The sequence below is a fragment of the Helianthus annuus genome, chromosome 16 (genome assembly GCF_002127325.2).
Source record: "Helianthus annuus cultivar XRQ/B chromosome 16, HanXRQr2.0-SUNRISE, whole genome shotgun sequence".
NCBI classification, from domain to species: Eukaryota; Viridiplantae; Streptophyta; class Magnoliopsida; order Asterales; family Asteraceae; genus Helianthus; species Helianthus annuus.
The window spans coordinates 117,866,055-117,878,465 of record NC_035448.2 but is presented as its reverse complement, the minus strand read 5'-3'; the positions used below and the strand labels follow the sequence as shown (position 1 = coordinate 117,878,465).

Sequence of the window (12,411 nt, the reverse complement as noted above, 5' to 3'; positions counted from 1 at the left end):
TTCAAAACCTAGAGGCTGTTCGACATATACCTCTTCTTCAACCACACCATGTAAAAATGCACTTTTGACGTCCATCTGGTAAACCTTGAATCCTTTGAATGAGGCATAAGCCAGAAAGATCCGAATTGCTTCCAGACGTGCAACAGGTGCATAGACTTCGTTGTAGTCGATCCCTTCTATCTGACGAAAACCTTGAACGACTAAACGTGCTTTGTTCCGAGTAACCACTCCACGGTCGTCTTTCTTGCATTTGAAAACCCATCGAGTGCCAATTTTCTTGTAGTTCTCAGGTCTTTCAACAAGCTTCCAAACACCAAGCTTTTGAAATTGCTGCAATTCTTCCTGCATGGCTTCAACCCAAGCACTGTCTTTCAACGCTTCTTTCCACGATTTTGGTTCTTCTTGTGACACGTAACACGCGAAGGACCAGTCATTTTGTTGACAAGATTCTCTTATAGCTGAATACAAACCAGCATTCCGGTTGTTTCTCAGCTGATTACGCGTCTGCACACCGCGATGGACATCTCCTATAATATTCTGCTGGGGGTGGGTATCATGAATCCTCATTTCAGGATTTTCTGGCACACGTGCATTGATACCCAAATTGTTAAGATAAAAGATCAACAACCAACTCCACACCAGGAATGTGTGTAGAAGTGGATGCATTCCCTTCAGCAGTGTCTACATTCTGCATATGAGGTGTATCAACAGAGGCACCTTGAACAGGAGCAACTGGAGCCGAAGATCCTTCAGCTGCATCATGATATTCATCATCTTCAGAAGATTCATTATAATCAGCAGCATCTTCATAAACCTCATTTTGAACCATATTGTTGACAGACGAAGAAGCTTGTGGGTCAACAACAATAGGTCTAACCAAAGGCGAGATAGCAGCGTTGTCACTTTCCAACAACATCCTAGCCGCTGCTGACTCTTCGTCAAAGGTTGGCAGATTGAAGGAGTCAAATAGCCCATCATAATCGAACATCCACGGATCACCCGGAGCCCTAACAGGACTCGTGTACCTTTGAACCCTCACTTCACTCCATAGCTCAATCTTTTTGGTAGCCAGATTCCAAACACGAATATTTGGAGTAGCATATCCAAGGAAGAAACCCTCGATAGCTCTTGCTCCAAACTTTCCATCCGGCTCAATCATAGTACATGGAGCACCAAACGGTTCTAGGTAAGAAAGATCCGGTTTCCTTTTCTGAAGGAGTTCGAAACAAGTTTTGCCATGTCTCTTTACTGTAAGAACTCTATTTAACGTGTAGCATGCAGCCGATACAGTCTCCCCCCAGAATTGAATAGGGAGTTCCGACTCTACTAACATTGTTCTTGCAGTTTCTATAATCGTCCGATTCTTCCTCTCCGCGACACCATTTTGTTGTGGAGTATAACGAGAACTGTACTCATGAAGAATGCCTTTAGAAGTACAAAACTCATCCATAACTTGATTCTTGAATTCGGTTCCATTGTCGCTTCGGATCCTCTTCACTTTCAACGAATAGAGATTCTCCAACATTGTAAGAAGATCCTTGAGGATGCCAGGAGTTTGACTCTTGTGTGCCATGAAGGATACCCAAGAAAATCTAGAATAATCATCGGTAACAACTAGACAATAAGCATCTCCGAATGTTGTCTTGTGCTTCATAGGTCCAAAAAGATCCATATGAAGACGTTCGAGAGGCATGCTGACAGTGTTGATTTTCTTCAAAGGGTGAGACTTCTTTGTTTGCTTCCCTTTTTGGCACGAGACACAGATATCTTGTAAATGAAAACTTCTCACAGGCACACCATTCACAAGATTATTTTTCACCAAATGGTTCATCTTTCTCAAGTGAATGTGTCCCATTCTTCTGTGCCAAGATATAGACTCCTTTTCCGTTGCTTTTGAGACAAAGCAAGTGACTTGTGCAGATGTTGTAATCGCTTGGCTCATGTCGAGAATATAAAGATCATTAACTCTCGGAGCCGATAAGAGAATCCATTCTTGTGGAATTTTGAATGCAGGTTTCAGCACATAGCAGCCGGCATCATCAAAATGCACGGTGAATTTTTTATCGCAGATTTGCGACACACTGAGAAGATTATGATCAATTTGCTTAACATAATTGATCTTATCAAAGCACACGATGCCATTGGAGATACTTCCCTCTCCAGTGATGAATCCGCCTTTGTCTCCCGCAAATGCAACATACCCTCCTCTAATGTTTCTCACGTCGTATAGGAGCCGTAAGTCGCCAGTCATGTGCCTGGATGCTCCACTATCAACAATCCAGTGACTGTTAATAGTTCCTCCTAGAACATCCTGCACATGTCATTTAAAAACATCAGTTGAGAATGGGGACCCAAGCCTTAGTGGTCTTGGGTCGTCCCTGAGCATCACGAAACGTGATATCAATCTCTTGATGGTTTTCAAGAACAACTGCTCCCCTTGAATTGTCACCCGCCTTAGGTAACCAAGTTCGTTTTTGCCTACCAGTTTTTGAAGATTCTGGTTTTACAGGTTGTGACACACTTGGTTCCCTTTGAACTGTTTTAACCTCAGATTTTAAAGCTTTTTCAACAGTTTTCATGTTCTTACGTCGTTGTTTAGTTTCTTGTTCTTTTACAGTTCGTTTATCATGTTTAGGTGAAACTGACCGACGTTGAGGATGAACTGTTTCAGGTGGAGCTTTCTCAACAAATTTATTCTTTGGAGCATTTGGGCAGTTTTTGATGATGTGCCCAATTTCTCCACATTTAAAACATGTTCTCCTTTCAACAAATTTAGGAGAACTTGATTGACCACAAGATGTCGAACTCGTGGAACCCGAGGTACTAGCATTTTCATCACACCCATTTGTGCGTTGAGTGTAATTGTTATCACTGTTACGTTTTAAGATTGTGACTTGTTTTACAAAATCAGCGTTAGATTTGTTCTCAAAAGTTTCAATCTTATCAGTACCCTTGGATGACACGAACTTGACATCTTTTGCTTTCTTTTGAAATCGAGCTCCTTTTGTTTCAGACTTCATCTGAGAGACTTTATGCTTTTGAGCTCGTTTGACTGGTTGTTTACCATTAGAAGCACTAGGTTGTTGAGTGGTTGAAGATTTTTGATCACCAAACTGTTTTCTAATCTCAGCCTTAGGAATTGGATCACATTGTGTTACAACAATTCCCGGAAGTGTTTTTCCCAAAAATTTGTTTGTGTTGTCTTCAAAGACTTTGTCAATCAAAGATTGATTTACATTTTTAATTGGGAAAACGTGATCTGAGTAGATTTTATTATCTCCAACCAATGTATACAACACATTACTGTTTTTAACAGTAGACACACATGTCTTATCAACTTTGACAGAATCAATCACTTGGTTCTTAACAGATGAGACATCAGGAGTATCAGGATCACAAAGAATGTGATTCTCTCGTGGAATAACTACTCCTTTCATCTTGTTAAGTGATTTATTCTGATCATTTACATCCACTTCTGATTCATCATCCGATGTCTCATAGTCCTCGATAATTGGAGGACTTTGCTTCATGGATGAAGAAGTTTCTTGTTCCTTAGAGGATGTGTCTGAAGAATTGTCCGGTTTGAACCCTAGGCCAGCAGCAAATTCCTCAACATCAAGAGGCACACTGGGTTCATACCGAGGCATTTCCTCCTCATCAGGCATCTTGGTATAATTGTTCATCAACGGGGGCGGACATTTCTTATACCCTATGCCTTTCTGATTTCCCTTCGGTTGTTGAACATCGATGATGTGATCAAGCACAAATTGGGAGTTAGAATAACTTTCCAATTTTTGTTTAATCGCATCATGCTCGCATTGGGTAATGGCTAATTGCTTCTTAGTTTCTTCCACAATGTTAATGTATTCATTTATACTTACTTGCTTGTGGTAAACTACTTTGTTCACTTCGGACACATTTTTCTTTAATGTTTCAATTACTGATTTAAAATCTTTTTCGTTCCGAGTTAAAGCCATATTTGCCTCTTTGCATTTGGAAAGTTCAATAACCAAATTTTGATTATGACTATGAAGCTTTTCTAGTTCAAGCTTCATTTCAGCACATGATTCACAAACATTAGGAGCAGGAGGTTCAGAATTTACCTGACTCGAAGAGGATGACACATTTGTCATAAAAGCAGTTTGAAAAGAAAAAGATCCGTCTTCAGAAAAGAACTTTTCCATTTCCCTGGATGCAGTAGCAGCCTTCTTGATCAGAATTGATTTCTGACATATAAGATCATCAGCTTCATTCAATAAATCCTCAACACCAGAACCTGCTTCCTCCTTCACATCAGACTCTGATTGATTATCCCCAGAAACAGAGCCTTCTTCATCAGAACTACCCGAATAACCAGAACTGTCATCACTTTCAGAGGGCTCTTCTTTATGAACATGCTTGATGATCTTTGCATAACAAGCTGTTCCACCTCCTTGATCACCTTCACCAAACTGCACAGACCAGTCACATCCCTCATCAGCTTGAACAGCCAAAGCCCGATTGGGATTTGAAGTTCCAGACTGGCCCTGATTGTTATTAACTGCCACAATCCTCCTCTCACGGTTTTCTTGCTGGGCATTCACATTTGTAGTACTCGTCTGGTTTCTGAAAGGGTTGTGATTGCCATGTTTTGTTGGTAGAGTGCACTCACGTTTGAAGTGCCCTTTATTACCACAGTTGAAGCATGTAACGGCGTTGATATCAAACCCATACTTCGTATCGTTCTTTCCTTCCAACGAAGTTCTTCCAGTTCGAGCCATGAAATCTTTTGCCCTTCTAACTGCACTAGCAAAAGCCCATTTGATATCCATCAACTCCATTTCTTCCTTGTCGATCTGTTGATAATCTTCATTGGTCATGTTGATGTTTCCAAGCTGACCTGCTACCAAACCACAGTAAGCACTGACCATTATATTGATAATTTCCATATGCTCCTTAGCAACTTCAATGCTGAGGTGTGAAAGGTTTGAATTATCGACTCGGATTGTGTTAGGGTTTTGAGGTTGAGGATTGTTTGTATAATGAGCCTGCTGTTGTTGTTGTGGTGGTTGGACTTGTGGCTGTGTTGGGACAGGAATGTATGACCTCGGATCAAAAGCCGGAGCAGCAGTTGATTGAGGAAACGGAAGAGAACTTGTGTTGGACACAAATGCAGTTTGCAGTTTAGGTTGCTGAGCTGCAGCAGATCTTGCCAAAGCATCGAAGCCTGGAAGGTACATTTCTGTATTCTGAGGAGCGGGAGCACGCTTTGCTTTCCTGATTTCTTCATCATTTTTATGTTCCAGCTTCTGAATGAACTCATAGATGTTAACCGTGTCTAGAGTTCCAGTATGCTTCAACAACTCAATAAAAGAACTCCACTTTGGAGGTAAGGCGTCAGCAAACCTATTTACCATGTCTTGTTGAGTAGATACAACCCCATAAGCACACATTTCACTAATCAAATGATAGAACCGTGTTGTCGTATCATTTAGAGTTTCGTTCTCCAAAAACTGAAACGATTCAAACTCTTTCTTCAACAAATCATGACGAGACTTTCGAGTAGCTGCATTGCCTTCTCCTCTAGCAACTAAGGCATCCCATAATGTTTTCGTGGTCTTGCAGTAGGAGAACTGATGATAGATATCTTTGTTGAGTGCTTGTGTAAGTGTAGCAAAGGCCTTTTTCTCCAATTCATAAGCCTTCTTGTCATTTTCGAGCATGTTAGCATAACCTTCTGAAGTGGACGCCGCAACATCAAGATTAGCATTGAATGCATTGATGAAACACGTCCAAAGATCGGTGCTTTGCCCTTGAACATACGTGTGAAAGCGGTTTTTCCATGATGGAAAGTCGTTCATATGATTCAACTTTGGTGGACGATTGTTGCTGCCCGTTTCGCTTTCACTAATCAAAAGGTTTTGAATGCTTTGACTCTGATTGGATACCAATGCCCATTGACTTGGACTGATTGATGGCGGTGGAAACATACTTTTCGCCCAAGCTGCAGCAGAGGTTAGCTCTTGACTAGATTGTGAGTCAATGCTCCAGTCCCAAGGACTTGTACAACCCATTTTGATGAAATATAAATAGAAGACCTACACAAACACAAACTGTTAAAGTTCAAACAGACACGAATTGAAAGATACTGACTTGTTCGAAAGATCAAGACTTGTTCGAAGGATCAACAGTGTTCGAAAGATCACTGTTGAGTTTCGAACAAAGACTTCGAAAGATTCACAATTTGAAAGATCCTTATCTTTCGAATAAAGATCATGAAAGATTCACAATGAAAGATCCTTATCTTTCGAACACTGATCACGAAAGATTCACAATGAAAGATCCTTATCTTTCGAACACTAATCTCGAAAGATTCACAATGAAATGATCCTTATCTTTCGTATAACTATCCTTCGAACTAGATTCCCTGTATCAAAGGTTAAGTTACCAACTCCGAAGGATGGGTCGAAAGATGATTATCTATCGAGCCTTCCTTGATCGAATGATGATCGTTCGATATCGAAAGATATCCTTCGATCGCTTCTGACACAACTGACGAAAAGGTGACAGGTTGGTGAGAAAGATGATTGGTTGGTGAACCAACTTTCGGCAGAAAGGATGTTCTGACCTCAACTTTTCACCAACTTTGATTTTCAAATAGAATATGCCCAAAATGGCAAACCTTATCCAGAAAGTCCAGTCACCGGAACACACCGGAATTTGGCCGGAAATCACCAAATTTCGTAAAACCAAGTTGTAAGTTACCCAACCCGCTTTTAAACACTCCCGGTTGGTTTAGAACACGTTTTTATGCCAAGAAATACAAGAAAACCACTAAAAACGGGAGCTAAACCAAGTGTCCAAACACACCAAAACTTGAACAAAAACCCGGTTTTTTAACAAGGTAAAGAGCCACGGCTCTGATACCACTTGTAGGTCCCTCGTGGAGGATGAGGTTAAACCTTAACCTTGTTATAATAACACACTAGCGAGTGCGGAATCCAAGCTAGAGTGCAACCGAGTTGAGACAAGTATAAACACAAAACACACAAGGTTCTCCGATTAACACCACTTGTATTAATGCGAATGAAGGTTCCGGTTACATGCACAATGTTTACAAATCAGTATTGCAAACTCTCTAATGTGTGTGTGTGTTCTTGACAGAAAACTCTCTCTATCTCTCGAGTCTATCTTTCTGTCTGTGTGCATATGTCTTTGTCTGTACTGAAAAGAACACACTGCATGGGTATATATATCCGAACACAGCAAGTCTGTCCGAAGGATCCGATAGATGTCTGACATCTATCGATGTTGAACCTGTCGAAGGATCAGGAATACTGATCGAACGATCATCTTTCGATCATACTTCCATCGAAGGGTTCACAGTGACCTCGAAGGGTGATCTATCGAGGTCTATCCATCGAAGGTTCAACTTCCGAGCTCATCGAAGGATCTAAACTATCCTTCGATGAGACATCCTTCGAACTAGACATGTTACATTCATAAACTAACTGTTTGGCCAAGTCAAACTAGGAGGATAGTTGACTTGGTCAAACTTACAAGGCTAACTTAGACATCGTTTTACATCGAGACCGAATACAGACAAAGTACAGACACAAGTGCACCAACACATATTAACTTTCGGTTTGTGTTACATTTTGAAATTTTAAGATCATATTAGTTTTGTAATATGAAAACACGCTTTTCATTAGAAATTTTTGGTTATTATTACAAAAGCGCGTTTTCATATTAACTTTTGTTTTGTATTACATTTTGAAACGTTAAGATTGTATTAATTTTGTAATATTAAACGCACTTTTCATTAGGATTTTTGGTATTCATATTTAAATATTGTGTACAGGTTTTTTCTATTTTCTAAAATTTTTCTGCAATTTTTTGCAAAAAAAAAAAAAAAAAAATCTGATTATATTAAAAAAAATGTCGCAAATTTGTCGGAATCTGGTAACTTTATTTCTGTAGGAAATTTGTAGGTACCGTGTCGCAAAAAAATCTAAAATTGGTAGGAAATTTGTCTAAACAGTTTTTAGAATATGTAGGAAGTTTGTTGAAAATGTTTTTTTAATTAATTGTTTTCTTAAATTATTATAAAGTATGTTAAAAGTGGGATTTGTGACAAATTTGTCGAAAATGGTGGAAAAGGCTTTAAAAAAAATTGTCAGAATTTTGTGAAAAATCTTGCGATGGTTGTAATTTGTCGGAAAGTTGTAGCAAATTTTGTGGTAGTTTTGTTGCAATCATACTTTCCGACAAGTATTTTTCACATGAAATTGTTTTGTCGCAAATATGTAGCTAAGGCCAATTTTCCACAGATTTGCTACAAATATGCTTGTCGTAAATCTGGCTGTTTTCTAGTAGTGCTTTAAGGAGGTGAAAATTTAAGTTTGCCAATTGTATTCGCGGTAAAAACAAACACCGTCTACACTTGTTTCTAGTTTTGAATGACAAGAACCAATTACACCATATTGAGATAGAAGAAAGGATTATCTTCAAGAGTGATTAGACCTTCAGGGAGCTCCTTTTTCCAGCAAACTAGTGTCAGTAAAAGCCACCATTGACTTTGTTTTCTACTGCCACCTGTGATTAGACCTTCAGGGACCTCCTTTTCCAGCAAACTGATCATCATTCCATGTAGAAGTCAGCATAGGCTCACTCAGCATGTTCACATTGTTAGCATAGTATTCTTGTACCATATTGGTCCCAATGTACCATCATAAGGATCCAAACCTAACATCCCATTGTTGTCTAAAGTCCACACATGAGCCAGAATCTCAGTCTGGGCCTGGGCTTGAGACAGGCCCTGAAAATCTGCTTGAGCCTACATAACATATGCACAATTACATACAATATACATTAATCTACAAGCACACAAGCGCAGAGATCAACTCGATTACCATTAATGATCACCTGCGCAGAGGATTCCGGGATATATCCTGACCAGCATTAGAATCAGCATGTGTCTTTGAAGTATAATGGTCCCAGAATACCCTCCACCAATCACTTAAAAACCCATCAGCTGCATCACACCCTACACCAACACATAAATCGCTAACTTAAAAAAACCCTATGTTCATATCGGGAAATTGTACTACTTATTGGGCCACATTCTAAAATCAAATGCCCAATCTTTTCTTTTAGAATCTTGAATTATAACTGATTGGGCCACATTCTAAAATCACATTCACGCTTTTGGTTCAGATTAGGATATAGCTCAACATAAGCTATAGCAACACGGGGTAAGTTGACGTTTTGATAAGGAGCTATGCCATTGTACTTAAAAGATGATACGTTTGGGGCATCAATGGTGAGACCCATGGGCTTATTGAATCCAATAAACCATAACTCGTGGAGAGAATTACTTGAGATGTTAATACATCCACTCATAGCACAGCCAGCAAGTGTCAACATCTGAAGAAGCGGAAAACTTTCGTTGCAGTTTACGAACATCGTAGTGTTCATAGCAACCCCAACTAAATGCAAATTCATTAACTTTTTGCAATTAATAAGCTCAATCGTGCATGGTTTGCCACGCGGTCCATGGAAGTATAAAGTTTTAAGATTTGGTGTGTTGAGGTACAAATTCTTCAAGCTTCCACAGCGGTTCAAGTGAACAATTAATAGCTTAAAATTCACAAGCTTCAGGTTTCTCATCCCCAGGCATTTAATCATCTACTGAGTGGAACTCATCATTCAAAACCTTTGGAAATTCCAACTCGTTTAACCGCTGCTTAGTCAGCCAGAGCACTGTTTGGTTTTGCGCATTTCGTCGGCGCCATTCTCTCGATAGAAAACGAACATTATCTTTGTCTAACGGCGGAAGAAAAGACATGATATGTTGAAGTACATTTTCAGGCAATCTGGAGACTGTGTCTTGCGGATCAAGTATCCCATGCTTGCTTTCCAAGAATCTTTCCCAGGAAGACTTTCAAGCATTTCACAGCCTCATGATACCTTGAACAAAGGTTTATGATTGCAAAGGTTGAATATCCCCTGTACACACAGAAAGATATATAAAGCACCAAATTTTTCGTACACGCATAGCTGGACATAATACTGGTTAGATCTACATTCAATTAAAATACAGGTAATGCATTGGAAACATGAAATAAGAGACCAGTATTAGAGTTAAACCTATGAACTAGAGAGTGGTTAATCATGTTTATGTACTATTTTAAGGACAACTGATTTGCTTATGACATGATATGAAATATTTTGACACTGCTGATTTACTTATAAAGATTATCTAACTATCCTCATTTCTTTAGAAAATCAATACAAAAATTATCAAACTATCTTCATATCTTTAGAAAATCAATCACTGTTGTATTCAACAATCAACTAAAATCCCGCCGGAAAATCAAGCCCTTTCGACTTAACTATATATGGATTCAAACATAGAAAACCAACACTGCATTCACGCAAGAGAAACCAACCATCTACAGAAGCTAACATATATTCTACTGTGAAATGGTGGTGAAGATCTTAAATGGACGGCAAAGGTGATTAATCGAAACTCTAAAAGCAGCAGAGAAAAACAAGTAAAACCTATAATATTACTGAAAACAAAATGATCTCTAATGTGCTCTGTTTGGATTAAATTAAGCACCACAAAAAAGCAGAAGGAAGATCAACATCTCAACAAAATCTATAGTCATTTGCAACAGATCTAAAAGGTAGTTGAACTGAAATTTCAGAAATGTAGAGTTTAAAGTTACCATGTGCAGTCAGATTGCACCTGATACCTGTTATAACCTATGAATTCTCAACATGTTATGATCGAGTAACATGTACGTTCTTCAGTTCCCTGCATGATTAAACCGAATACAAGTAAGAAAACCAAAAGCTTATGAAAAAAACAGAACTGGAAATCTCGTCACAATAATAATAGAAAACAAGATTGAAGGTTTACCCTGAGATCACGTCGCCTCTTTTCCTCTAACATTGTTAATGATCATTACCAGCTAGGGTTGTGTACGGCGGCACTGGCTGAAAAAGATACGTCTGTCGAATTGTTGAAAACTAGGTTTGGAATGGGATCAAATACAAACACTTAAGTTTGTAAGAACCGTAAGAACTAACACATAATTGACAAGTGTCCATTAATAAAAAATTAGTTTAGGGGTAATTTAGACCTTTTGACCATATTTATTTATAACTAATTAAAAATAATTACAAAAAATATAATCAGCACAACACTATATAATTCGCATAACATCCTTAATTGTTCTTCATTATCAGCACATCGTCCTCAATCGTTCCTCATTATCAACATAAACGACATTAGCACAACATCCTCAATCGTTCTCCATTATCAGCACACCTGATGTGCTGATTATATCTACTTTTGATGTTTGTTTGTATTATTTTGTAATTAACACATAATCAGCACGTTATCAGCACAATTATAAAACACCTTTTGTTAACTTTTTTAAAAATCACTTTTATAAATACAAAAAAGGTATACCAATATGGTACTCATATTAAAGATAAAAAAATACTTGATTTTACGGTATATATATTTTTTTTAAATAATGAAGTATATAAAAGTTATTTTAGTTTAAAAAACCTTGGTGGAATTTGTATTTAATGGAAAATGGTCAAATGACTAGCAATTTTACAAAATTACCCATAATTTGTTAGTAGTAATTTTTAATTATAAGGGTTTTATTTATAATCAATATCAACCCTTGATTTTAATTATCAATGGTTCAGATATGTTCTTACGGTTCTTATAATTAGCACTGTTTGTACAGGATCTCAACCCAACTAGGTTTTTATGGTTGTGCGTGGGTATGGGTAAGGTGTGAAATTTACTACTCTACCCCCTCCATTTTACATTTTGTTTTAGTCTTGTTCATCACTTACCCCTTAAATTTGTGGATGTTCATTAATATATATAAGTCCGGATAACTTATATGCATTCTGATTTTAATAGAAAGGTGATGCCACCTCACATAAGAAAGAATATATTGGGAGAGCACAATACATTCCATACCCAAATCTTGGAAGCTTAAGCTAAAGCCAAAACCGAGTTACTATAACACTGAAAAAAGATAATGAAAATAGAAGCAAAGAAACAAGAATTAAAGAAAGCTTTGCCTGAGATCCCATCGCCAGTGCGTTGTATGTTTCCTATAATATAACACTGGCAATGAAGCTTACCGATAAGGGTTGTCGACCATGGGAATTAAAGAGGTCTAGAAAAGACACAACTGATTAAATAACCAAAAGAGAAATAAGTATTTACGATTGTGCATGTCACTACTCGGATTTAGAGCAATGTTGGCGACATATGTGGCCGTTAATGATGTCACCACTATTACATGCGGCGAATGTTCAATAGTGGCAACATTGATCGCCGCTAATGCCTATGCCGGAGCCTTTGTGAAAAATTTGCCAAAAACGGAACAAAAC

General features: G+C 38.3%; 1 long non-coding RNA gene across 1 annotated transcript; it reads right to left on the bottom strand.

Annotated features, from left to right (window-relative positions):
- Positions 1-9,457: 9,457 nt before the first annotated feature.
- Positions 9,458-10,999, bottom strand: LOC118488095. The gene is made up of 3 exons (XR_004883692.1): positions 10,907-10,999; positions 10,740-10,801; positions 9,458-9,987 (listed from the first exon to the last, which is right to left on the bottom strand). It is a non-coding gene; the product is annotated as an uncharacterized LOC118488095 (long non-coding RNA).
- Positions 11,000-12,411: the final 1,412 nt, after the last annotated feature.